The sequence below is a fragment of the Equus caballus genome, chromosome 29, assembly GCF_041296265.1.
Source record: "Equus caballus isolate H_3958 breed thoroughbred chromosome 29, TB-T2T, whole genome shotgun sequence".
In the NCBI taxonomy this organism is placed as follows: domain Eukaryota; kingdom Metazoa; phylum Chordata; class Mammalia; order Perissodactyla; family Equidae; genus Equus; species Equus caballus.
Window position 1 is genome coordinate 33,703,743 of NC_091712.1, and position 25,179 is coordinate 33,728,921.

The 25,179-nt window shown below is 42.7% G+C and overlaps 1 long non-coding RNA gene across 3 annotated transcripts in view; it reads left to right on the top strand.

Moving 5' to 3' along the window:
* Positions 1–25,179, top strand: part of LOC138921449 (uncharacterized) — a 62,373-nt gene that overhangs the window by 21,282 nt on the left and 15,912 nt on the right. For all 3 annotated transcript variants that reach the window (XR_011434033.1, XR_011434032.1, XR_011434031.1), the window contains exon 2: positions 14,219–14,397. This is a non-coding gene — a long non-coding RNA (uncharacterized lncRNA). The remainder of the gene's footprint in view (positions 1–14,218; positions 14,398–25,179) is intronic.

Consider the following 25,179-nt stretch of genomic DNA (forward strand, 5'->3'; position numbering starts at 1 on the left):
GCTTGTCTCTTCCAGAAATGGCCGTGAGGAAAAAAAAGAGTCCTGAGCAGGGAACCAACCCCCTTCTATTGCAATTAGTTGGGTTTTCCTGCATTCACAGTAATTTCTTCATGGCACCGTATCTACTAAGTATGCACAGGAGAGCATTGCATACCAGACATTAGCTGTCACTAAAGTATTGTGGGTGGAGTCATGCAAATTTTCGGAGACAATGCAAACCTCATTAAATGAGGAGGAAGACTGTTCACAACCTGAGAGCAGCTTAATCCCAGAATGTTTTAGAAAAGGATGACAATCTCAGCTAATAGAAGGCTACCTGATAGAATAATATTCCCTAATAGAGGGAATCTATAGGAGCCACTTTAATAATCTGGGTGGAAGACATGTACCTAATAGTCACGTTATCTGGAAAGAAATACATGGAAGGCACTGAAAACTCACTAAAAACCAGTTAACCTAACAGCCCGGGTCCTTGTTTCTCTTATTCACTTGCACGATCTTTAAAGAAATTGTTTTGCTTGGTAAACACAGGAAAGCTTCAACTCAGCCGCTGCTCGGTCACTGTGAATTCCAAATTAGAAGCATCTGAACCTAATGAAACTATATTACACATTGAAATTTATCGTTTTATAATTTACCATAAAACTTGGGCGCACAGCCAGCCCTTGGTTACCCACTTCTACAGCCACAATGTGTCGGTTCTACGAGGCTAATTTTTAACCTCAATCTGATTTTTCCCCTTGTTTCCCAGCCTCCCAGCTGCTGTCTTAACCCTCCACACCCCGAGCTGCTGTAAGCTTGCAACATGCAAATTAATTTCAATATGAGCCTACATAAAACAAGTAAATCCCATAAATAGTGGATTCCAGAAGCAAGGAGGAATTTTTTTAAGTCCTCTATTCTTTGGGTTAGCCCTACAGACACCTTCATCCCTGCGGGGGACCACAGGGCAGCTTTAGGCAGGAGAGCCTGGCGGTTGGGAAAAGAGGCTTTGGCACTGGACAGAACTAGGGTTTCAGCCTCAGCTCCACCTGTGACTTAACTCGTCTGAGCCTCAGTTTCCTCATCTGTGAAACTGGTGAGAATGCATATAAAGAGCTGGGCCTGCTGTTCAGAGCACAGAACAGACCCAGGAAAGGAGAGCTATTATAATCATCAGCAATATAGAATTCCTTATGAGCAGGTACTAAACACTCCCCTTCTACTAAGAAGGAACAGAAAATTTGACATTGCTATTCCATCTCCCTAATGCTAATGTGTGAAAAGAGCATTGAAAATGCTTTCACGCAGGTGACAAGGAACAGTTGAAATATTTGATAACCCAAAGATCTATTCCGTAAATCAGACCTTCCACATTCAAGCCAGCACTTGAAACAGCATGGCTGTCTCCAGAGAGTTATGTGTAGGAAGCCACTGGAAACTAGGCCAGTCCAGGTGAAGTGTCCAAAAGCATAGAGTAATTGCTGGAAGCCTGCCAGACCCACTGACTTAGAAGAATGACACTCTGGACGTGTGGGAGATGAGCATGTGAGCTACACTCTGTGAGGGTGGGGGTGACTCCCTTATCACACAGCTCAGCCCAAACAGCCAAGCGGAAGCCCCACTCCCCACCCCGTTACCAGTGGCTCTGACTTGACAAAGGAACATGGATGCAAAGGTTCTCGGATATTGGCTTTTGGAACTCAAAACACACTTTCCTCAAAAAGGTGTTACAAATAGTTGCTAGATTTTTTTCTGATCAGGTCCACAAAAGCCTCCGCAGTTAAAGGTGTTACTGAAGGGGTGGCCCTGAGACTGAACCCTGAGGCCAGTGGCTCGCTTTCTTAATTGCAGCAGCCGGGCAACAAAACAAAGCATCCCCCTGTCTCAGTTCCTCTTATGTAAATTAGAAATAATAATACTTCTCTCTTATTGCATATTTGCAAGGATTAAGTGAGTGAATGCATATAAAGCATTTAGATAGTGCCTGGCACATGGTGGATGCTGATAAGTATTAGCTGTCATTATCTTTGTCGTGAAGGCTCTGTGGTCACCAAGCAGAACCCCCAGGAGGACCACAGTGGGGGATTTCAGCCTCCAAGGAGACTGAGGAATTTCACGAGGACCTTGTGGCAAAGAGGAAGGACCCGGGGGTGCCAGCCTCCCAAGGCGGCAGTTTCTTGAGCACTCAGCATGTTCTAGGCATGGTGCTGAGAGGTTTACATGCATCATTTCTCCTGCCAACAAAGCTTTGAGGGAATTATTACCGTGATCATTATCATCTCCAGTTTGCTCATGAGGAAACTGGGACCCAGAAAGGCGGAGGCACTCGTTGAACACCACTGGCCTCATTTTTTTTTCTACCATTACATCTCTTCAATGGCCTCCCAGCAGGTGCTGTGCCCAGAAAACATGAGTTGCCTTTGGAAGCAGACTGTTTCTCATTAATGTCCATGTTGAGAAAAACACCAACAACCTTCACACACCACATGAGAAAAGGATGAAAATATGACCCCCGATGATAATCCTTCTCTCACTCTGCAAGAAATGTTTATTCCCTAGAGCGTGTAGGCAATGTCTCCTTGGAAGGAACCTATTTGGTCTTCTTCCTTGCTAGAATGTTCTCTGCACACTGTCACTCCATCTCATTAGTTCCTGGATCCATTTCCAGTACCCAAAGTAGTGGGAACGATGCCGAGGGCACAGGTGGATAACCTGTGTGGTGTCGGATGGAAAATTGGCACTGAAATTTCTAGTGTTTGTGAAAATTGGGTCTGCTGCTATTTATGAAGATAATTCGGAAAGGAAGCAGCTTTCATTTCACTAGAGTTTGCAGGAGAATAGTAATCAATTATTGCTATATTAAGAGACAAGGAATAAACCTGGGAAATGCTGAACCACTTGGGGGAGAGAGGAGTAAAGGGGCACCTATGGCTGTTCACCAGGCTTTTTAATGATCAGGGCTGGAAAGTTCAGCTGAGAAAAGTTGAATGGAGTTGGGGTGGAGAGATGGGCAACCCCACCGGAGTGTGAAGGAAAAACCCTACTATCTGTAGGGGAAGTAGAAGGACCAGGCCCAGCCCTTCCGTTGGAGGTTCAGTGTCAGCAAGAATCTCACTGATCAAAAGAGAGAAAGAGCATAAAGACAGAGGAGCAGCAGATGCATTGAGGACTAAAAGGCATCAATAGCTGGTTGGAATCCAAAAAGTGGAGAAAGTAAAAATCCTAGCTTTTTGGTGTCACACAGAACATCTGGTTTATCTAAGTTAGCAACTATTTATTGAACCAAGGGCCCAGGACATGGAGCGTTAAGAAGAGTTTATTGGCTGTAAACATTGTGATTTAGTGAAACATCTGCACCCTGGGACCGGGACAGAATCTTCTTCACTGGATAGAACCACTCATCTCAGTCAAGGTCAAGTTCTGCTTGGAGACAGAGAGAAGTCCTCTCTGGTCAGTTACTCCAAAGTCGAAGACTTTGCTGTGGGGTTGAAGTGTCGAAACTGCAGAATCTGAGGGGACTCACGTGTTGACAAATGGATGCATTATTTTGCTCCTAGTGGATACGTTATTAGGTTTAACGTTAACGGTTAATTTGCCTTTTCATAGTTTCCAGTTTTGTACATTGCCATGGTTGCAAAGAAAACATCTTTAAATCCTTAAGAATCAAATTAAAGTCAAATCAGGACTTTTTCCTGCTTAATATTATAAGAACATTTGTCAGAAAAGCGCTCTGGCTCTCAGTCAGAACGCCCCCTCAAAAACTGGAGAATTTTCTCGAGGCAGATTACCAAATGTTGGACAATGAAGTCTCTACCTCTTGCAGGCTGTTTATTTTATTTAAATGAGAAATTCTCATTCTTAGATGCACTTTACAAAAACTACAGCCAATTTTGCAGACATAAGGGCACCAGAAGTCCTATGTGTAATACTCACAAAAGTTTGTTTTGTTTTGTCTTTTTTCAATAAAAAGAGCACAGCAAATATGTACCCCATCTATTTTGGATCATTTCTGTTGGCAAAATACTCTATATTAGCTGTAATATAATTAATGGAGAAAAATCTTTTGTTAAAAAAATACGTATTTAAATATTCGACATCTCAAGATTCCTCTATCAGATCACCCCATTGTATCATCAGCTGGCATTTCAGTGAGGAGAGGGCGAAAATAAGGTGTAATCCTTGCCCTCAAGGATCTAAATTCTGTACTTGGGACCCAAACTATTCCAATGAATATAGTAAAATAGTACATACCTTAATTTTTTAAATTCCTAGGATTAGTCTTATGAATAAAACAGACAGGAGGCTTACTCAGCTTAAAATTATAATTGATTTTATCTTTCCAGCAGTTCCCCAATGGATCCACTGGGCATTTTATTTGGTTGCACTGTTGAGTAGATAATTCACCCATTTATCTACTCAACATTTAATGGGTATTTATTATAGCCAGGCATTACACTGAGTATTGGCAATTAAGCAGCAAACAAGTCATTCTATGGCTTGCTCCTATGAGTGGGTTGTGCCAGCCTTCTTTGTGGCGAGGGTGGAGGTAACAATGGGAGCGCATAGAACAACAGGATAGTTTCTCTTCTCCCTGTCTTAGAGTCAACCACACATCTGAAAGATGCCAAGGTGTCTGAGATGAGACAGAAATGAGACCATTTTCATTCTTATCAGCTTTCCCCAGCCTTCTTTGACAGAAACTCTTAACACTGAAAGGAGCTGGTCCTATTTCTACCTGTAAAAGCTCTGACTTTCCTCCTGGTGCTTCCACTCAGTGAAATCCCTCTCTGAAGACCAAACGCCACTTGCTGTCTGATGCAGACCAAAGTTAAGATTTTGGAGGTTGGAACCTTTCAAAGGGGCAATTCAGATTGTTCCTTTGGGAGGGCAGAAATATCCTAAAGGAGCTGCCCTTGGAGATGGTAGGCTGCCTGGGTTCTGGCCAGTGCTTCCTGCTCCCTGGTGCCCACAGCCATTGTCCTCTTAGTGACAAAATCTGTTAGCACAAGAGCATTCTAGAGCACATTGTACTTATGAGGACCCCTCCTCTGGAAGGAAATGGACTACTTACTATTCTTCAAGGGCAGTGAAAGGCGGGTCCTGCTTGGAGACTGTGGAGGTAAATTACAGTGCCTCTCTTAGGACGTCTCTCTGATACTATTCTCCCACTGCAGCTTTCATCTGAAGCTCTGAGCTGCATATTATCAACTCCTTGCAGCTGATGATATTAAGCACCTACTGTGTTCAGGAAGTGTGCTAGGAGGTTGACAGATACAGAGCCCCCAATTAGGAGTGGGGGACACTGACTGGAAAATAATCAGGTAAAGTTTTGATAGATTCTGTAATATGAATATATGCCAAGCTCTGAGGGTGTACAAAGGAGTGAGTGGATGGGTCTTGAAAGGCAAGTGAGAATTCTATAAGTGGGACTTGGGGTTGCAACATTCCAGGCAGAGAAAAGAACAAAGATGAGAATGAGCATGATTTCTGGGGAAACCTCAAACGTCTGCTGTGTCTTAGTCCATTCAAGCTTTTAGAATACCATGGACTGGGGGGCTTAACAACGGACATTTACTTCTCACAGCTCTGGAGGCTGGAAGTCCAAGATCAAGGCACCAGCAGATTTGGTATCTGGTGAGGGCCCGCTTCCTTGTTCATAGACGGCTATCTTCTCTCTATGTGTTTACATGATGGGAGGGGTGAGGGAGCTCTCTGGGGTCTCTTTTTACAAGGGCACTAATCCCATTCACGAGAGCTCCACCCTCATGACCTCATGACCTCCCACTTCCTAATACCATCATCTTGGGGGTTAGGTTTCGACATACGAATTTTGGAAAAACACAAACATTCAGTCTATAGCTTACTGTGACCATGTATACCGTGCATTGGGGGATGTTGTAAGAGAGGAGAGTGAAAAGAAGATGGTGACAGATAGAAAGGCTCTGTGTATATCATGCTAAGGGAGGATTACAGGTCTATTACAAATGGGGAAACTGAGATTTATAGTCATCACAATTGTCACCTAAGGTCACTGTCACAAGAACAAGATTTGGGGAAGACATCTACCTTTCTCCTTCCTACCTACTAGTGCAGGAATGAGGAAAGAGGAAACACCCAGAGGTGGAAGAGCTTGAAGTCTTTGGCGATCGGCTGTATTGTTGCCCCTTATCCCTGCAGCCTGCTCCTTGCTCAGCAGATTAAGAGCAGAGCCACGTTTGTGATGCTCTTGTTCACACACAGCCCAGCTCTGTCACCAGAATGGCCTGGAAACCCAGCTGCTTCTCGTCATGGACTCCACGTAGCTAAGCCAGTTCACAGGTTAAAGTTATCCTCATCATCTACATCACTGGCTTTCTGCCTTGGGACCTGGGAGGCCCTCTGAGTGGAGAGCTGGCAGCATACACTGTGTGATTTTTCAAGCTGGGACCCAAGAGAACCACTGCCTTTGTGCTGACCCTCCTTCTGGGAAAATGACTGGGAAATGGCTTATCAGAATTACGGAGATTACCCTCCAGTCCTTCGATCTCAACCATCTTCACATCTGAGATGTATTTAGTAGCCCAAGTGGCCTTGTAAGACCCTTCAGAACAGTGGAGCATAATGGATTAGTGAGGCCAAACAACAAATCAGAACTCAAATAGGGTTTCCTATGTAGGTCACTTCCATAAGCAGAATAATTCTTGGTTTTACCAATGCACCTCTACAGCATTTGTGACCACCAAGCCACCTCCTGCCCTGGGTTGTTGAAAACACAGTGTTGAAATCCTAACTCCACCACTGCTTCTGTGACTTTAGACAAATGACTAGCCATGTGTTCTTAGGCAAATGCTTTACTTTTCTGAACTTCACAGGGGATGCCGGGACCCACCTCCAGTGATTTTTTTCAGGACCATGTGAGATTATTTAGATAGAAGGGCTTCTAGAATGTCAAACATGATATAAAATGTTAATTATTGTAATATTATTAAGTGCCTATGGCTCAAATCTCATCAGACCCCCAGAGTTTTCAGTTCCATATAAAGGAAAGGACCCATTCTCACGCTCACTGGTGGACTTCAGAAATGTTATAGGAAAGCTTCTCTTGTTTCCAGTTAATGATCACAATCTCACATGGATGGCATTGTCACCGGGTTTTTTGGCAGAACTTCTGAGTCCAAAGTACACTTCAGCATAAACAAAGACCTGGCTCTGACCCAGCGTGTTAATCAATGAATTAGTCCTTCCCCCATCCGTTAACCTTGGGCCTGCAGCGGTGACAGCGTTGGAGGAATCAAGAGCTCTCACGCTGTTGGAGATGCCTTGAGGACCAGCGAAAGATGCAGGCAACCTTCAGTCTCTTGGAAAAGGAATAGCCCAAATGACCTGTGACCTCACTGTATCTGCCACCTTAGTTTTGTCTAGTCTTCCAGCAGGTTCTATAGATCAAAACGATGAGAGAAAAAGAGACCCACGGAGAGAAAATACAAGTGAGAAAGAGGTATATTCTTGCTCTGGATTATATGCTGGATCCAGGTTCCTTGCTTACAATACTTACTTTTAAGCATTCACTTTCCAGAACACGAAATTTACCATCTTAACCATTTTTAAGTGTACAGTTCAATAGCGGTCAATATACTCACATTGTACAACCAGATCTCCAGAACTTTTTCGTCTTGCAAGAGTAAAACTCTGTACCCATTAAACAACAAATCCCCATTTCCCTCTCCCCCATTTCATAGACTTTTAAATCTCTATTATTTTCTTCCAACCATTTTGTTCTTCACAATATCTCCCACCAGTAGACCACTCTGGCCTTTTTTTAGACATTGTAGCTGGCCTCAGTATAACTGCCTTATAGTTCTAGAATCATCTCTGTTTAGCTTTCAAAAACAAAAAACAAGCATTTCTTTCCATGGCGAAGCTTTCTCTTTCAGGGTAGACTGAGGGGCAGCTGGCATCCGTGTTGACGTGTCAAATGGAGCTCCCTCGAGGAGAAGAGGGCATCTGTTGGAGCTCAGTGGAGCCAGGTCTCAAGCACAGCCCTTTGGTTGCTCATATCTAATAGGTGTTATTCAAAAAGTAGAACTTAAAAGGGAGGGTCCTATGGTCAAATCCTTTGAGAAAGCTTACATGACCCAAAGTTGAAAAGGACTCTTTACTTCGTGATAGATCAGAGCCTTGACCTACAGGTGAGGTGAGCAGGGCTGTCATCTTCCTGGGGTCTGCAGAGGAGCTCACCCACCACGTGAGAGGGCGAGGAGATGGGCGCGCACAGCCCACCAGCCGGGCGGGACTCGGTTGCTCTCCTCCTCTGCTGTCAGGAGGAGTGGAGAATTGCACTTTCTCCTGGGACAATTGCAAATCCAGGAAGCTGTATTTGTCAGAAAAACTCACAGAGGCCAGTCCTTCTGGGAGGAGGGAATGTAAAAGTCAGACCTGTCCAGTTTTCGAAATCTGCTCTGTCTTTCCCCTTTCCAGAAAAAGAGCGGCCAAAACAGAGTAACGGGAATAAAGCAGTTGGTTATTAACACCGTTTCTCTTAGCTTGGACTGCTATAACAAAACACCATTGACTGGGGGCTTAAACAACAGACATTTAATTCTCACAGTGCTGGGGGCTGGGAAGTCCAAGATCAAGGTGCGAGCCACTTAGGTTCCTGGTGAGAGCCCTCTTCCTGGCTGGCAGACAACCTTTCTCACTATGTCCTCACATGACCCGTCTTGTGTGTGTGAATGCAGAGAGATCCCACCCACACACACTCTCTCTTCCTCCTCTAAGGCCATGAATTGCATCATGAGGGCCCCACCTTCAAGATCTAATCTAACCTTCCTTCTAACTCGATCCAACCCACCTTCGTGAGCTAATCTATTCCCCTCCCAAAGGTCCCATCTCCAAATACCATCGCACTGAGGGTTAGGGCTTCAATGTATGAAATTGGGAGAATGTGAACATTCAGTCCATGGCGTAGTTGATGGCTTTATGAAGGTATAGTCAGCCCCGGGTTAATGAAGGTAGGAAGGAAAGGGACTTGATGTTAAAAGAGAGAAGAAACGGTCTGAGAAAACTGTGTCATGAAGTCCTTTACTCGTCCACAGCTTGGAGGAACCAAGAGATCAATTTTATCCCTTGTTAGTGTAATGATATCTAACAGATCTCTCTCTGTTTTGTCTATTTTTTGCTTTGTTACACATTGTATACTTCCAAAAAGCATTCAAGGCACCTTAAAATAAAAGTGGAGCCATCAGAAACTATGGAGAAAAAAGCAGTCACAATTATACCAGGAACCAGGGGTCGGCAAGGATTGTTATTGAACCCTAAATTTAGTTCATTCTGAGCATCTTGGGGCCTGAAAAAAAATGTGATGGCTCTCTGTTCAGATAATAAAGAAGAGAGCTTTTTGCCCCCCACTAAAGTTAAACTCTGAAAGGAATTTATTATTGAACCTAAACAAGAGTGAAAACATATTTGCTTCATGTGGCTGGTTCTTGCATTGGCCTTTGATAAAAGCCAAGGGCACAGAATATTGATTTGCAGCTAAGCAAGGGGGATTCTGCAGGTCTGAACATATTCATGTTGATGACCAACCTTCATAGAAGGGTGGGACTCAGATGAGGCGACACCAGAGCCTCTCCAAGTGTGTCCCGCCCAAACCCTCGAACCTGCAACACATTCAGCTGAGCTGCTGGTGAAATGTATATTCTCGGACCAAGCCAGACCTACTGGGTCAGAATATTGGGAGGAGGGGGCTAGAAGCCTACATTTTTCAAACTCCTTTGGTGACACTGATGCCCATTAAACTTTGAGACCGTGATCTAGAGAAGAGTGTGTGTGTGGCCTCATAGGCATATTCTTTCCTATTATCTGTGTTACTAGGTAGAAAGAATTCCCTATTCTTTAGTTATCTGATGCCAGCTCCCAGAACTGACAAACTGTCATGATAAATAAGCAATCTGACATATATCCTCTTTCTCAAAGAAAGGCCACCATTCCCAGAGAAGCAGGACCCCAATTTTTCTCGACGAAGAATTGTGTGCTTGCCTAAAACCTCTTGTGAGCATCTAGTTACAGGCCAGTGTAGTACACAAGAGATCACTTAGCCTAAATTTCAGACAGGTGTTAGCCATCAACTGTCATCATCCCAAAATGATTTCATATGCACCTAACACGTATATACTATGGAGAAGCAGTTCCGCCAGGGTACCCATCTTAATAAACAGGTGAAACAAGTGTGGTCCCTGAATACTAGATTTAAAAGGAAGAGTCTTTGTAAAAACAACCATTGTCTTGATGGAAGAGCTAATTGTTAAATAATCAGGAATGTAGGGAGCCAGTCATTGAGCGGGGGCAGCTTGAAATCTGCCACCTGCGAGTATTTACACCACGGAAATCAGCAAATGCTACAAAGCAGAGCTTATTTATCCCTGGGGAGAGCTGGTTTACTAGCGCACCATTGGTGCAAACTGAGGAATGGACCTAAAACACAGAGAGCAGTCACCTTCCTAAAACCGACGACAGGAGACTCACTCATCCTTCCCATATGGACACTCTCTCCTGTCCCTTGCAAGGCGTTAACCTGGACAAGGGTCTATGTGGAAGGTTGAGATTCCTGAGGTGCATCTTAATTCTATTCAGACAAGCTCGATGTAGTTGATTTGTAAGGACTGCTAAAAAAGAAGAAAAAGCCTCTTCAGCTGATATATTTCTTTTATTAGGAACACTGATTTTTTTTATCCTATTAGGGATAAATTTTAAATGCAAACGAGTAGAAAAATAAGCTCACTGATTTAGATTCCTGTCAAGGTGGGAATGACTGATGCCAGCTATTTTCCTGAGTGCAGGTTCTGATAGGAGAAAAAGGTTACAAAAAGCAGCAGAGTTTGGGGCCTGAAGAAAGTGGAAGAATGGATGGTAGGAAATAAAATAGCTGAAGAGTAGCGAGGCTGGGATGTGAATAAATGCAGTAGCCTACCAAGAAGCTTGTCTTTAAGGCACAAAAGAAGAAACCAGACACTGATTCAGACACAGCTCTGCAGTGCTGTACACGCACGTCGCAAAGAGCAAGGCACTGTCACAGCGTCCCCTCCTGGGACAGCAAACCAATTCTGAGCTGGTCTGGACACTTGGATCTAGTTGTTACTGCTGTAAAAACACTAGTTTACATGAAAAGCAGACAATATATCAGCTTAAAGACAAGGATAGAGCCTCTTGTTGTCAAGAATCTTAAGCACAGACACTTACAAAGAGCATTATAGGAGTTTGTAGGAAAAGTTATAAAAGAATGCACCCTCTGACCTCATAAATCCACTTGAAAGGATTTATCCTAGGAAGATCATCAGACTAGTTAGTATCCAAAGATGTATGTAAAGTTTGCTCATTGAAGCCTTATTTATGGAAATATTTTTAAAATCCTAAATATCAATCAATGGAAAATGGTTAAAAATGGTACCTCCACACAAAGGTATTGTTATTAGCCATTAAAAATGCTGCTGTAGACGATTAATGATATGAAAATACGATTAAGATGTATTGATGAATGGAAACCTTTATAAGACATTCATTGTGACACCACTTTTAAAAGTTTACATACTTCTAGATATACATTCATGGGAAAAAACACTGGAATGCATTTGGCAATGGTAAGAGTAGTTATGACAGGATGTTGTCATTTCTAGTGAATGCTTTCTTTTTGTTATCTACACTTCTAATATTTATGAATTTATCATGGCATTTGCATGCAAAAGTAATAAATTTTTAAAAAGAACTTCGTCAGTGCAAAGGAAGTGAGGGGCAGGACTAGTCTTCATCTATGACTGATCGGGGTTGTTAATTTTGTCCCCGCTGAACAAAGGAGATTTAAGGGTGCGTGTGGGTATGCGCGTACTGAAGTCAGTAAAGAAAGAGTAGCAGTCACTGGGGTGCCCAGATTTTTAATGTTGAGCTGGGTCTGGTTTCTCCTTGTGTCCACCCTCTGCCCATGTGCCCTCTATATTGGTGAGATCTATTCATTCCAACTTCATGAATGTCCAAAAGAGGCAATGTTATCTGAAGAACCTTCTAGAATTGTACAGCCATTGTGTATTTGGGGGGAAATGCCTGGCACCACCTCACATCAAACTGGAAAATTACTTCAAAGACTATCAGCAAAATACACAGAACAATAGTGGACAGCCACTGGGGCCCAAAGGAACTGACCAGAAATGGCCAAGTGAAAAAAACGGGGTCCCCTGCTGAGAAAGTCAGACTCTCTTTAGCTCCCTTCTCCTCGTATGTCTTCCTTCTTTCCATTTCAGCATGTTTTAATTAGCCCGTCCTTCGTGTTTCGTAAATTTGGGGGGAAAAATAGTCCACCCAAATAGACAACGCATTTAAATTTAAAGAGCAAAAAGAATAAATATGCCCCCTCCCTACACCCCGATTTCATTCTCCCCTGTTTGAGCTTCAGGCAGTTGTCTTTAACTTAGAACAACACTGGAAACATGGAGAAACTGCTGTCACCGGGGTGGGGCACCCCCAGTCTAAGGTGTTAAGAGGCGTTCTCTATGGTGGACAGAACGATTGACATCATAGCCAGCTAGTGTTCCTTGGAACACAATTGGGAATCCCTTGATTCAAGTCGTCAATACCTAACATATTGAACCTCTCCTCTAACAAACAGTGGTACAATGTTTTCATTTTCCCTGTGAGCAACCCTAAGCTGGCTCTCATGGAGAATCCAAAGGAGGCTGACTTCAAGCTTCCTTCTTCCGTAGAACAAGGCAGCTAGGTAGAGAGCCGATCCATAAAAAATGCAAGACCGTGTATGTTTAGCCACAAAACTGGGGTTAGAGCCTACCAATGTCGGAGTTAGGGAGACAGAAAGTCTAGTGTGGGCTGACATAATCAGGGAGGGGCTGCTGGGTCATGAAAGATGGACAGTTCAGCTGGGGGAAGGGAAAGGCACTTTAGGAGGCAAACAGGCTGAGCAAAGGCACGGCCGTGAGCAAGACGGTGGTGTGTGCTGGGAGGTGGGAGGAGACTGCTCAGAGGAGGCAGCGACTGGTATTGGCAGGAATTCAGAGATGAGGTTAGACAGGTGGGATTGGATCAAATTAAGGAAGGAGGTTAAAATCCTAGGAAAGAGCCCAGGCCTGAGGCTGTAGCAAAAGGCAGCCTTCTCGTGGCAGTCAGGCAGGAGTGAGGTCTTGAGCAAGAGAGTGATGTGATGAAAGCAATGTTGTACCAGGTAGCAGAAATTTCTGGACAAGATGTTAAGTACAATAATCCCTAGGAAACCAGTAAACACATAGAGTGTGTTCTCCCTGTCCTGGGCAAGCCTACGTGCCTTGTTTTTCCAAACCTATTGTGGTTTTAAACCATCTAAAACAAAGACTCTTTTTACCCCAACCATTAATCAGCTTTCCTTCTTCTTCATCTACATATCTGCAATCGCTCCACAGAAGTTGGCTCCATTGTTCGTCCAGCTAGAGAAATACCTCCACTTTTTCTCCTGTTTGGAAGCAAAACCTTCGGACCTGGTGTGCTCCCAAGATGACACATGCAGTGTACTCCAAGCCGGGTCAGCCAAACCCTCCAGACTGCTCTTAAAACTATTGGCCCAGCCCCACCTCCTGAGTGGATGACCACACTCAGGCCGCCACAGGAACTGACACATGGGCTCCATGAAAGGCTAAGGGAATAAACCTGAACTGCTGGGTTCAACCAACACCAAATCTCTATCCATATGAAAGCCAGTGTGGTTGCAGGGCAGCCCTCTTAAAGTGCTTCTGCCCCCAGAGGGCCAAAGAAGCTGCTTGGTTTGGAGTAATGGCCTGGAGAAAATCCTACTCTGTCCCCTAGGTCATGTGGTTTTTGCTTCAAACCTCTACTTCTCAAAACAGCCCAAAAACTCATCCAAAAAAAATGCCACCCACTCTTTTGACTGACCGCTTTCCAAAGACCAAAATAGACTCTAGTTTCTATTTTTAAGAGTAAAAGCAAAAAATCCCTCTATATGGTTTTACTGTTGTATCCCCTCCCCCACCCTAAGGCCCTGTTACCCATTCCTGCTCTCTTCTGCCAAGCTCCCCAATAGCAGTGGGTCTCAGTCTGCAGTGTGCCTTGTCATTGCCTGGACCCGCAGAGCTTGTTAAACACACAGTGCTGGGCTCCACCCCCAGCATTTCTGATTCAGTAGGTCCGAGGTGGAGCCAGAACTTTGCATTGGTGATGAATATCTAGTGACACCAATTTTCTCTGCTGTGTGATGTTCTCCATCCAGGCTTGTCTGCACAGATGTTCTTTCTGATTCAAAGGTACCTTCCTCCTGAAAGAGAGCTGTGGGGACGAAATGACTTCAAAGATGAAGGCCTTCTGGGTGGGTAAGTTGCAGATGGCTGGCTTCGTTAGCAAAGGAAATCACCCAGGCAAAACTGCTCAGCGGTAAAGGAGGCGAAACAGGTAAAAATTTGGTCCCCAGCACCCATGCCCCAGTCTTAGCACCAACACCTTATAATCAAAAAATCTCCAAATCTTAGAGCTAGAAGACATTGCTTCTAATTCCCTCATTTTAAATATGGGGACATTTTTGAGGCTCAGAAAAGGTAAGTAAGCTGTCCAAGATCTCAGAGCTAATGATAGCAGGAATGGGATTACAACCCAGGTTTTATGAGTTTTTTTTTTTCTTTTTTGAGGAAGATTAGCCCTGAGCTAACTGCTGTCAATCCTCCTCTTTTTGCTGAGGAAGACTGGCCCTGAGCTAACATCCATGCCCATCTTCCTCTACTTTATATATGGGATGCCTACCACAGCATGGCTTGCTGAGTGGTGCCATGTCCACACCAGGGATCCAAACCAATGAACCCTGGGCCACCTAAGCAGAACATGTGCGCTTAACCGCTGCACCACTGGGCCAGCCCCAGTTTTATGACTTTTGACAATCACTTTGATTTGTTCAACGTAAAAATGAGAGAAAGGAAGAGTTCTGCTACCAGTAACTTGCAATGAACTAACCTTCCTGCCAATAACAATTACAAACTCAGAGAAAAGAAAAGTTACCAGACAGGAAAAGATGCAGAAAAAAGTGTACCCGTTGTCAAAAGGAAGAAAAACACCTAATAAAAGTAGACCCACAGGTGACCTATTTGTTGGATGAGCAAACAAATATGGTAAAGATTGTGAAGGAAAAGATAGATACAAGGAGGAAAGAAATAGTGAATTTTAGGAGCAATATAGAAACTCTAAAGAAAAGAACCAAAGGGAAATCCCAGAACAGAAAGATACATCTGAAATAAAATTTCATCACGTGAGATTAAGAGGAGATTGTTTACTACAGAAGGAAGAATCAGTGACCTTAGACAGATGAACAGAAATATTCTGAACTAAACAACAAAGAGAAAAAAAGATCGGAAAAATAAAGAGCAGAGACTCAATGACCTGTGGGACTGAAACAAATAGTCTAATGTAAATCCTGTTAAATAGCCTCATGAGGGCATCACAAATTAAAAGTAAAACTAACATCCCTCAAGAACAAAGACACAAATGTTGAGAAGATATTAGCAAAGCAAAGCACATAAATAAAACAAATATATATGCGATAATGTATCATAACCTCGTGGGGTTTATGCCAAAAATACAGAGTTGGTTTACCATTTGAAAATCAATTAATGTAGTTCACCACATTAACAGAATAAAATTTTTAAAACTCATACGACCACCTCTGTGGATGCAGAAGAAGCATTTGGCCAATTTCAACACCATTCATGATAAAAGCATCATACTTAAAGTCGAAATGCTGAATACATTCTCTCTGAGATTGAGAACAGGTAAAGATGTCTGCTTTCACTACTTCAACACGGAGCTCGAGTTCTTAGCCTGTGCGATACAGCAAAATTAGTTAATTAATTGTAAAGAGCTTGAAAAGGAAGAGGTAAAGCCGTCACTACTTACTGATGGCCCAATTGTCTGTGTAGAAAACCCTGAGGAATTGAGGGGGGAAAAGACAAAACAGAAAAAAGCCACTAAAAGAAATAATAAATGCATTTAGCAAGATCACAGGATATCATGTACATATACAAAAATCAATTGTATTTCTATTTCTATATGCTAACAATAAATAACATTTTAAAACAATACTATTATAATAGCATCAAAACTATGGAATACTTAGAATTACATTAAAAATGTACAAAAATCTCTACATTAAAAAGTTTAAAATGTGGTTGAGAAGGATTTTTAAATGCCTAAATAAATGGAGAGAGATGTAATATTCATGAATGAGAAGACTCAAGTTGTTAAGATGTCAGTTCTCCCCAGAGTCAGCCATAGACTCAACATGATTCTAATCAAAGTCCCTCCAGGCTTTTTTGTAGAAATTAGCGAGCCGATTTTAAAATAGGGAGCCAAAACAGTCTTGAGAAAAGAAATACCAGCTTGGAATGGTTACACTACCTGACTTCAAGACTTGTATAAAGCTACAGGACAGTGTGATACTGGAGCAAAGATAGACAAATAGATCAGTGGAACAGAATGGGAGTCCAGAAAGTGTGTGTGTGTGTGTGTGTGTGTGTGTGTGTGTGTGTAAAATGCAATCGGTTGATTTTCAACAAAGGTACCCAGGCAATTCAGTGGGGAAATTCATTTCAAGAAATCCTGCTGGAACTATTGAGTATCCATATGGAAAGGAATGTACCTTGACCCCTGCCTCACACCACATGCAAAAATGTATTTGAGATTGCTCTTAGAAATAAAAGTAGAAGCTAAAGCCTTCTAGAAGAAAACATAGGGGGATATATTTATGACCTTGAGGTAGGCAACAATTTCTCAGGACACAAAAATATAAACTATGAAAGAAAAGATTGATAAACTGGAAATAATCAAATTTAAAACAATTCTGTTCAAAGAAAATTGAAAAGGCAAGCCACAGGCTGGGAGAAATACGCAATACGTTTGTCTGACAGAGGTCTCACACGCCAAATGTGTAAAGTACTTCCACAGGTCAAAAATAAAAAGACAAACAACCCAATTTTCAGATGGACAAAAGATCCATTAAATCACAGATAAGCACATAGGAAGGTGCTCAAAATCATTAGTCATTAGGGAAATGCAAATTAAAGTCAGAGTGCCATGCCGCTTTCTACCCAATAACAATTAAAATGAAAAGACTGGCAATATTAAATATGGGCAAGGAGGTGAAGCAATTGGAATTTTCTCACAGTGCTGGTAGGAGCTTAAAAATGGTACAACTGCTTTGGATAACAGCTTAGCAGTTTTTTGATAAGTTCAAACAGTCACCTACCATCGGATCCATCAATTCTACTCCTAGGAATTTACCCAATAGAAATGAAAGCCTAGGTCATTGGTGAGTTGAGGGAGAGAGATGTTTGTTGGTGTAACTGGGATGGAATCCAGACTGGAGTGGCTGGAGGTGTGAGTGGGAGGCGAAGAAGTGGAGAAAGAACAGGAGCTGGAGAGGGTGTGAGGATGCATTTGTGTTTGTTATGAAACAGCCTGGGGCATGTTAGGCATATACCTCACACCAAAAATCAGCATAAATTCCAAATAGTACAGTTTAACCAAATAGAAAGACTTCCGGAAAATAAATTAAAATCTTTTTGAAATATCTAGAGAAGAGATTTGATGAAATAATTTTGTCTAGAAGCTGTATATTAAATAAAAAGTTAGAAATGGCTGTATCTGACTATATGAACTTTTGAAAATGTGTCAAAATGCAAAAAAAAAAAAAATTAAAATGCAAACAGACCAGGAAAAATATTTGCACCACATCTGACAAAGGGTTAATATCTTTATTACTATGAGCAAACTCCTATTAATTGATTTTTTTTAAATGTCTCTGGGCTGGCCTAGTGGCATAGTGGTTAAGTTCAAGCACTCTGCTTCAGCAGCCCAGGGTTCATGGGTTCCATCCCAGGTGCAGACCTATACACTTCTCATGAAGCCATGCTGTAGTGGCATCCCACATACAAAAATAGAGGAAGATTGGCACAGATGTTAGCTCAGGGACAATCGTCCTCACCAAAAAAAAAAAAAAAAAAAAAATCACAAAAAAAGTCTCCAATGCATAAATAGGAAAAAGACATTAGCTTATGACTCAAAGAACTATAGCCAGTAGACAAATATATGAAATAATGTTCAATTGCTCAAATAATAAAAGAAGTTAAAATATTAAATTTTCATTTTCCTCCTAAATTAGCCAAACAAAGTTTAAATTAATATAACATGCTGGCAAGGATGTAGGTTATAAATGGATTAAGAAGTGCTATATAATTATACGTAATTTATATATTATAAAGTGGCCTAATCCTTTTCAAAATTATTTGGGCACAAAGCATCAACTGTCATTAAAGTGTTCACAATTCTTGACTCGGTTGTTGTTTAGAGTCACATTACATTGCAGATGGCATATGGATAAAGATGTTCATTGTAGGGTGTTCGTTTAGTTGTACTATCAAAAGGAAAAAAAGGAAAGCCATTGAAATGTCCTTATAGAAAGGGAGGGATTAGGCACTCTAGTTAGGAGGTTGGGCCCTGGAATCAGACCCGGCTTGGACCCCAGCTCCTCACTCATGAGCTTACCAACCACTCTCTGAAATTCCTCATCTGAAAAAAAGAGGTGATCAGCATCACCTGCCATCCTAAAGTTGGGGGGAATAAATGAGATAGACACAGAAAGCACGTGGCAGTCAGCTGAGCATATAATCAACATAGTACACGCTAGATATTATTCCTTCCGCCTGACGAGATACCATTTAACTGCGAGAAGCTACAAGTGTGAAATAAAAGCTGGGAGAAAATGTTTAGCAAAATGCATGTGATATATTAAGTAGGAAAAAAAATCCAATTACAAACGTTATATTGGCACTACAGTTGTCATAAACCATCTATCTCTAATAAACTGTGTGTAACTCCAGGGAGCCTGGGAGGGTGATAAAATTATGGAAAAACTATTTTCTTTTGCATCTTCCTATAAATTTGTAATATTATTGTGATTACTATTGTAACATTGTTTTTGTACATAAAAATAAATTCACAAAGCAGGAAACATCCTCTGTCAGTCCATGAGTTCCAATTTTTGATTCAGAAACCAGGAGAGGCCAGGGCAGTCCCCCTGAGCTGCCAGACCCTTCCTTGGTTGTTGCCCTTGACTGTCAGCTGGCCAGCAGGCCGTCACTGCTGGGTATTGCCTTTGCTATGCTCTTTATGGGCGGCCTCTCTGAATCCTATCTGAAAGGCTCCAGCTTTTCTAGCTTTCTCACTGAATCAATGGGAGCTATTAACTGGGTCTCTATTGTCGCCACCCTTACAAGATTCCGTCCCTAACCGCATGGCACCAGCAGGTGGATAAAGGGGATGGGCCACACTCGGGATGCCTTCTTCAACCCTCACAGACAAGAAAAGCTGTATTTTGCAGGCCAAGTGTTACCTGGAAGCCTCTTTCCTATTATTCAAAAGCCCTTCCATCTGTGCCTAATCCAGACGATTAAGTAGAGCTTTGCTGTTTAACTGCTTCGTGCCCTCTGTGTGTTGGTTCTGTCTACACAATACCGAGTTAGTGGCAGTGCCGATAAGTGACTTCAAGTGATAAAGTGCTTGGGACCAAAATTGAGTCCTCAATTCAAACTCAGCCTATGCTATTAATTTTTCAATATAAGGAGATAATAGTAGTTGTGACTAAAACCTGCTTAGTATAAACTTGAATTACAGGGGCCGCCCCGTGGCCGAGTGGTTAAGTTCGTGCACTCCGCTGCAGGCGGCCCAGTGTTTCCTCGGTTCGAATCCTGGGCGTGGACATGGCACTGTTCATCAAACCACGCTGAGGCAGCGTCCCACATGCCAAAACTGGAAGGACCCACAACGAAGAATATACAACTATGTACCGGAGGGGCTTTGGGGAGAAAAAGGAAAAAAAATAAAATCTAAAAAAAAAATAAAAAACGCATTACAGCAAATGAAAACAGTGATGCTATTCATCTTGGCAGCTGAGGCATAACGCAGTCCACAAACATTTTAGTGAGCATATATTGAGCACTTTCTGTGTGCCAGGCATTGCAGTAAGTACTGCGAACAAATTGTCATGGTTGAGAAAGAACTTAAGGATCATGTATTCCAACCATCCAACAGGTTCTTGGATCTGACTTTTGATATCTCCACCAAGAGTAACTCTTACAAGAAGGAACTCACGGGTTCCCCAGGCAATCCATCCTGCTGCATCCAACAGCTGACTGTCAGGAAGCTCTCCCTTGGGGTAACTTATCATTCACACTCATCAGTTATGCTGAGGGCACTGTGATCGGCTGTCGCGTCTCGCTAAGAACGTCAATTACTCCTGTCCCTTGTCCTGGCATCCAAGCATCCTAGCTCTCTCTTTCCCTGTGACTCAGCAAAAGTGGCAGTTGCTTTTAGACCTGGAAGTCGACAATTTACCAAACAGATGTTCTGTACTCTGGCACCAATCAGAAATAGGTAGTTCCCAGGTTAGTTCAAATGGTGTCTAGGTGCTAGATTTTAGAGAGCCAGCTGATGTCCAGGCCAAACAATCAGGAGCCCAAATTCCACATAAGGCCCAACTTCCAGCCCTTAGCACTAACGGTGCATAGCTTCCCACCCTGAATAAGTGTTTGATCCTCTTGACACAGACACATGCTCTCCGAGTGAGCTCTGACCAAAAGTTACGACCGCACCCTGGTTATGAGGAAATGCTTTGCCTAAGAAGCAGAAGTTAATAGGGGCGGAGAGGCTTGATGGCTGAAGGAAATGGCCTGAAAGAAAGCTCTTATTTAAATACTTAAAACAAAATAATTATGCTAGTAGACGATAAAGAAATGTGTTCAAAATTTTCATGGGAAATGGCCTTGAATTTACAGTTCTCTACCCATTCAAATTATCAAATCTGAAGGGACAAAAGACACAGTTGGGCATGCATGCGAGAACTCAAAGTTTACTGCCCGTGTACCCACCATGAGAAGATGACTTGAGAAATTACTTTGGCCAAACAAAAGAAGAATTTAAGAAAGGGAAAAGAAATGGGATAAAAGAAAGAGGGACTGCTGAATATGACCCAGAAGATGTGCCATTAGGCTGGACAATTTAGAGAGCTTTCTCTCAAGCAGCGAAATTTCTAGAGCCGGAAGACTGAATTTCTGATTTGATAGGTCCATTCACGCTTCAAGAGAGCCCTTCTTGAATCAAAGCTCTTTATCTCCATTGAGGCTGGTTTTTGATCCATGTCATCTTCTTCCAGTGGCTAATTCACTTAAGCATCAACCATAGTGTTCCGCTGGGGTTGACAAGAGCCCAGGGGTGGTCCAGCCCCTGGCCTGGCAGTTTTCCAAGTGCCTCCTCTCTGTTCGTCTTGTAGGGGAATTTCCTACTGCAGAAAAGGGAGAACCATGCAATTCAAAGTTCTTGAGTCTGTGGCGACTCATTTTCTGAGCCAACAGTCAGGACATAAGACCCGACTGTCAAGTTAAAACATATTTACCTGAACACAATGGACTGAATATTTAAAACTGGACAGTTCCTGAAAATTCAGGATATATGGCTGTCGTTATTGTCCCCAGATGCATGGGGGAGAGAGATGACATGGAAGGCACGAAAAGCTGAGGTCCTTGCCCAGTGGGCACTCGGATAATATCCTTTCCCATGAACCTCTTGTCATGCTTCTCCTTGAGGAGTCCTCCCAGAGACTCTGACTTGTACAGACAGTTAGTGCTCTAACAGGCTCATACTGCTCACTCCTTTAAATCCATCTTTAGGGATTTGTTTGATGATTAAGAGAACCTGTTGGTGGGGGAGGGGTGGGGATAGAGAAGGAGAAAGTGATAACTCAGCCTCTTTTCTTTTGTCCCTAAAAATTTACCTCAGGCCCCACATTGTGTATCTCGCTCAGCAAACCAGTCCTTCCGCTGGAAGGCAGCTGGGTGGCTTGCTCTTATTATTCTAGCATGCCCTTGGGAGCAGGGTGGGGTGGGGCTTGGGGACCTTACCTTCACCTTAAGCCACTTATCAAAGTGTTTCTTCCTACCACTGAGAATATTCTACCTCAGAAAAGTCCTGAAAAATATGATTTTCCATCTTGTTGCATTTCCATGATATTTCAGTGTTTCTTACAGATCGATGCCCCTAACAACCGTAGCTAACCTGTCTACCCTTCAATGCACGCTGGTCACGAGCCCTTAGGAAATCCTACACCTCCACTAATTTATATCCAGAATATTCAGAAGAATATTATCTCCAGGACTCCTGCAAATGACTCATTGGTCTTGGCCACCAGAAAGCCCCAGTACCAGCCGAGAGAGGACGATAAGAATCGGTAGGCCTCCCTTCCCTCTGGAGATTGTGTCATAGTCAGTGAACTCTGCCGCAGGAGGGAGATAAGAACTGGGTAGGCTCACTCCCCCACAGAGATTGTTTCATACCCAGTAGACACATGCCCCAAATCCAGAGATGCAGTAGGCGCTTTGCAAATATTTACCTAGCTACATGGAAACAGGGTAGGACTAGTCAAAGGTCTATTTCACTTCAAGAGTACATGCCCCACACTCTATTCTCTTCACATGCTTGAAGAAGCACACATCCTTTTCTGTGGCTGTCTTTCCAAGTGTCAAAAACCACATGAAAGTCAAACCCCTTCAATTTCCAAGTCATCTAGTTATCCAGGATTTGAACACCCCACAGAGAAAATATTAGGTTTGCTTTCATGTGTGAAGGGAATGGCTGTCACGGGGGCTTGGAGTTCAGACTGATCCTTGCATTCTCAGAAAGGAGGATCACGAGCGCTTCAGACTTTTCTAGTTCTGCTGCTGAGCTTCCACAGGTAAATTAAGGAAACCAAGTGTTTGGCACCGAAGGAAATCCGCAACAACAAAACGCAATAGAAAGAGGACCGAGAACATACCCTTCCCACACTTTCAATCAGGAGCTGAGGGGAAAACCCAACAAATGCCTTCAGAGATTAACCTAACTGAGCCACCTTCTCCTCAAAATATGTGAGTAACTGTAGGCTTGGTGTGTTGACAACATGTTACCAGACAGGCTTGGCTGAAACACATATAAAGAACACAAAAGGAGGACCTTCGTCACTAAAACCCACAGAGCAAGACAGACATTTGTCCCATATAGCTTAGCATTATCGGATGTGCCAAATGCCACTGCTCTTAAGTATGAAGACCCAATGCCAGAGGAACACAGGGTAGGCCTTTTAATTAACTACCACTTGCATGGTGCCATCTTGTGGTAAATTCCTTTAGTAACTTGAAAGAAACAAGGCCAATTTTTTCCACCTTATAAATTTTGTGAAGTGCAATATTTAGACTATTTTTGAGTAGTTTAAGAACAGCTTGAGCTTCGACTTCCTAATTGAAGAACAAAAGAATCCACAATACATTTTTCATTGGATTTAATAGTCAATAAATAGTGATTGAGATTTCCTATCGCAAAGTCAGCAATCATAAAACGCAGGGAAAAAATTGAGGAAGGAATTTTTTGCACAGAAAAATATTTTTTTAAATGACAATTACCTTTCTTTATTTGAGAAAAAGCTTCATCCAGAGATTCAGGCCCTAGACTATGTTGTACTGTCTCATGTCAAATCGTTCAAAAGGTAAAGTTTCCAGATATGGTCATTGATAGATTGGTTTCAAATAACCTGAAAAGAACTTATGGTCTGAGCTCATGGACTCTGGATTTTTCTATTTACTTTTTTTTATCTTGAGAAAGGGTTAACCAGTGGTGTCTGTCTGCAGCTTACACATAAAGGATGCGGGGTGTCCCATTCACTTAGGAAAACTTCACATGATTGAATGCATATCTACAGAACCAGAACTGAAACCAAGGCTTCCTAATTTTTAGTCCCACAGTCTTCACTGTAGATCTTAGGGCTCAATTTAGATAGTGAACCCACACTGGTTAGGAGTGGTGTGAAGTTCTGCATTCTGGGTGGTTATGAAATCCGAGCTGTGGATCTGCAGCTTGGTAGTTATGAGGAAGACACCTGAGCAAGATGCTGAGACTTGTGAAGTTGGAGGCTGGAGAAGCTCCAGGCCACATTCAGGATTCCCACGTTGCCAGCCCAGCCTTACAGCAAACAGAACCCCAAATCTACCAACTGTAAAACACCCCAACCCCCAAAAGCTCCCTAAATCCTCTCTCACTTCGTGAGAGTGCCAAGTTCACAGGAGGAGCTCAACGAATGCTCAACCCAATGCCTGAAACATAATGGCCATGAAATAAATACCTGGTTGACTGCATTTTAAAAAAAATTTAAATCAGAGTTCTCTCTTTCCCAAACTCTGAGTTCTTTTGTTCAGATTACATTTAAACAAACATTTATTGAATGCCCACTAGTATGTTCCAGGCACAATCACATACATTCTCACTTGTGACTAAATTTATACAGCCAGCCTGTCCAACTGAGGCCATCTTTTGATAGACATGGATCATTGAAAGTCACTCTCCTGGAAGAAAAAGCAGTGATGGGCAAGAAGTATCACAATTAGCTTTTAAGGAATTGGGGTAATGCCTGAGAATAATTTGGGGGTAAGGAGAACATTTAACTTCAGCTCACAGGAAGCCTGGTGCTGGGTGTAGCTCAAAAGGTGGGCCAGAAAGAGTCACAGACAATGCCATCGGTCAGGTGAGAGTTGCAAGGAGGACGTGGTTGGAGAAAACTGAGACATCAAAAGCAATGTGGTTGGAAGGTCACCATAAGCTTCTGAGGGAGGGAGGACCGTCAAAGGAAGGTACAGGCAGCCCAAGAGCAAAGTGATTTTGGTGAGAATCTTAAAGTGGAGCAAAGGAGGGAAGCATGTTGATGGGAGATCAACGAGGTGAATGAGTTTGAGGATTTTGGATCCCTTCCTGCCCTCCCTCCCCAATTTCAATGCTTCCCCATGGAGGGGAGAGATCAAGGGTCTAAAACGAAAAGCATTCATCTTTGTTGGTCTTAGCAGTCAACATAAAACGTTAGAAGGAAAGAAAATCAACACAAGTGACTAAGGATAGTGGGGGTACAGTGGTGACAAAGTGTGGATTTTGGTGATCCATTTTCTTCTTGTTCCATTTCCAAAATACTCCAGGGGCATGTCTGTGATGCACCAACACAGAAGGAAGGGAAGAAGCCAAAGAAGATACAGATACAGACACAGATGGAAGGAGAAACGCCTAGGGCATAATTAGGCAGTGGGAGGCAAGTTGGAGAAGGGAAACAGACTGGTGAGAAGCAAG